This window comes from Carcharhinus amblyrhynchos, unplaced genomic scaffold (assembly GCF_965287045.1).
Source record: "Carcharhinus amblyrhynchos unplaced genomic scaffold, sCarAmb.v2.hapA scaffold_38, whole genome shotgun sequence".
Taxonomy (NCBI): Eukaryota; Metazoa; Chordata; class Chondrichthyes; order Carcharhiniformes; family Carcharhinidae; genus Carcharhinus; species Carcharhinus amblyrhynchos.
This window is the reverse complement of record NW_027649779.1, coordinates 3727244-3730753: the sequence shown is the minus strand read 5'-3', so window position 1 is coordinate 3730753 and position 3510 is coordinate 3727244. Positions and strand designations below refer to the sequence as shown.

The 3510-nt window shown below is 42.1% G+C and overlaps 1 non-coding gene across 1 annotated transcript; it reads left to right on the top strand.

Annotated features, from left to right (window-relative positions):
• The first annotated feature begins 1098 nt into the window (after positions 1-1098).
• On the top strand, positions 1099-1171 carry trnar-acg (transfer RNA arginine (anticodon ACG)). Its single transcript has one exon. It is a non-coding gene; the product is annotated as a tRNA-Arg (tRNA).
• Positions 1172-3510: the final 2339 nt, after the last annotated feature.

Genomic DNA, 3510 nt, shown 5'->3' with positions numbered 1-3510 from the left:
TGTTCAAGGGACACTATAATTGTCCGTTTAGGCAGCTGGCCAAATGTTTCTTTTCATTCATTAACGAGATGAGATGTTGGTGTCACTGTTCAGGCCGGCATTTATCACCCATAACTTATTACCCTTTAGAAGATGGTGGTGAGCTGCCTTCTTGAATTGGTGCATTCGATTGTTATAGGTACATCCATAGTGCTGTTAGTGTTTGGTGGGAGTGGGGGAGGGCGGCATTTGCCGTTATCCGAGCACCTTGTCCCAGTGACAGAGAAAGAACAGCGATATTTTTCCAAGGCAGGATTCTGATCGCTTTGGAGAGGATGTTCCTCATGGTAGTGGTATTGAGTTTGGAAAGTGTTATCTCTGGCGCACTTGGTGAAAGTGCTATCTAAGGCGTACTAATCAGGCAAGTGGGGAATATTCACTCAGACTCCCGACTTCTCCTTGGAAATGGTGGCCAGGTTCGAGGGAGTCAGGATGTGAATCATTCGCTGCAGGATTCCCAGCCCCTTATCAGCTCTGTCACTGCACAAACTGATAAAATGTGTGTTGATTGAAAAATAGGAGCATTTCCTTTCCTGCGTAGTGTGCAGAGAATTTTCAACACTTTTTTTTTCTGGATGCATACTGTGACTTATGTAAAATCTAATGGCATATGCAAGCAAAATATTGTGTTCAAGTAATATTCGATTGCCGACTCTCTGAGGGAGTGGTTAGGTCGTCTTACTGTTTTACTGTCACCTGATAAAGAAGCAGCGCTCCGAAAGCTCGTGATACTAAATAAAACCATGGACATTAACCTGGTGTTGTGAGACTTCTTTAGCGTATGATTCCAACGGGGTTGAAACAGCAATAGTTCTTAAGACTTTTATATAATTCTGTTTTCTTAAATTCTTATTAAAAACCGTCTTTAGCCAGCAGTTTGAATTCCAACAGAGCGGTTGAACACAGCAACTCAGTTCTACAGCAATTAGGGATGATTGTAAATGAATAAAGACAATCTCAGTGGTGAAACTTTTCCTTACAAGCACTCGTCTTTGACAAAATTGCGGCCCAATTTCGAAGCATCCGACAATATGTAACAACTGGGGCAAGTCGTCATGTGGGCCAGTGGCGCAATGGATAACGCGTCTGACTACGGCTCAGAAGATTCCAGTTTCGACTCCTGGCTGGCTCAATGTTAAGCTTTCCATAAAGGCCGCAAATTCTACCTTATGTTCAATAAAATAAGTGTTCGATAATTTAGGCGTATTCAGATATATGCAGATGAGCTTTCATTAACATTGGGAATGGTAAGAAATATAGGAAATTTAAAACAAATGAAATCTAACAGGGAAGAAACATAACAACATCCGGTCGGGTGGAAATCCTGGAGAAAGTATATGAGGGAAACAGAGAATCACAGAATTATTACACCAGAGATGAGGCGATTCCAAGGTTATTTGCACAGTTCACATGCGTTGTTGGTGAAAGGGAACCAGAGGCCGTATTGTACATATATTTGAACAGAATCGCAGTAATGAGATCGGTGGGCTGGAAAATTGAACCTTACAAATCGAAACATAGGAACATCGGAATTCGAAGCCGATGGCGGTAAATTCAGCCCTTTGGCCCGGTTCCACCATTCTATTAGATCATGGTTAACATCTCCTTGATGTGAAATCCACCTCCCCACCTGTTCTCCACATCCCTTTAATGCCTTTTTCAGAAATAAATCTCTCCCTTCTTGAAATTATGCAATGATTCAGTCTCCACCGCGCTCTGGGGCAGCGAGTTCTCCCAATGCACCACCATGTGCGAGAAGTAGTCCCTCCTCATCTCAGTTTAAAATCTACGGCACTCAAACTATACACGTGACCCCTTGTTTTAGATTGCCCCATAAGAAGAATCGTTGGGTCTATCTTTATTTATCAATCCATTTAGAATTGTATACACCTCGATCAGATTCCCCCCTCACTTCTAAACTCCAGCAGCTTATGAGACCATTTCACCTCACTATCAATTCCATGACCCAGCTCAATCCGTGTTGTCATTGGCTGAAGGAGGCAATCATGTTCCATCCAAACAGGGCATTTTGAAATAGGAAAGTGTCAGAAGTGAAAAAGATCTAAGATGAAAATAAGAAGCAAAGGGATATATGTTAAGTCAGTTTGAAAAGCACTTTTCACTGTTTTCCCTGGTAGTCCAGTGGTTTATGTTCAGCACTTCCCCACTGATGCGTGGTTTCAATTCCCGCCGAGGAAAATAAGATTATTTGATGTCAGCAAACCATTAATAATGATCTGATTTCCTCTCTGATCGAAAGCAAATCGACTCGAATCAGCCGAGTGAGGTTTGCAAGATTCCTTCAGAGCTGGAAATTTCACATGTAGAACAGTTCAAAAACAAACACAGAAAATAAAAGGACTGTGATAGACTGCAAAGTACTAACGATTGAGATGTTGCAATGTAAAATCTGTGTGCTGATGAGTCAGATTTCACCGTTTATATTGACACTAAGTAATGAAAGATTTCCCTCATCTGCGTTGAAAAACATTTGGAAATATTTCTGTTCAGTTTCGAAATGTCGGGGTGTTCATGTAATGTTTTCATTTGCCGAACACATCATGGTTGAATCAGAAGCTGCCATTTTGCGGGAGAAACCTGTTTGTGATGAAAGTGGTCTGGTGTGAAAATTAAAGTAAAAGCAGCGTGGATAAAATAAATTCTAAAACACGCTGTAAGCTGCTGGTCTGGTAGTTAGAGTTTGACTCTTTCCCTGATGTTCGGATTACTGATCTGAAATTGAACATTTTTTGCTCCCATCCAAACTCTGAAAACACATGTGAGTTGTTACCTGGATGAACATATAAAATATAATCGCGCCTCGTGTCCTGTAGTGCAGACTCTGAGCAAATTCAACAGGAGGTTCTCTTGTCATTTCTGGCAGAAATTGGGAAGAGTCAAGTTTAAGGACAGTTTAAATGATGCCGGCTCTTCACTGCATGTTACTGTGTGCAGCTCCTCGTGTTTCTGAGGTGAGATGATTTCTGTTTGTTCCTCAGTTCAAACTGACCTGAATCAGTGAAGGAGCAGGCTCAATCCTCCTGATGGCCTTTCCAAGTTCCATTGCTTTTCATGAATTTCAGTAACATTATCATCAAGTAACATTATTGTGAGAACTTTTCATGTGGTAGCGTGGCCGAGCGGTCTGAGGCGCTGGATTAAGGCTCCAGTCTTTTCGGAGGCGTGAGATCGAATCCCACCGCTGCCAAAATGGATTTGAGTTTTGGTCTCACAGCTCAGATTGAATGCAGGAATGTGTACGGTGTCATTTTCGTCAAGAACAACGAACAGAAACATTACCAACTGAACAATTTGCGGGGGTAAAGCAGTGTGTGCAAGTAGCCCCTTTCGAGAGCACTCACACACAGTGAATTTCTGACTGCCGAGTTAAACACTCTGATGAAGGAACAGCGCTCCAAATCATTGCTCTCTTAGATATTTGGGAGACGGAAGCTTCTAACCTACCAGCTG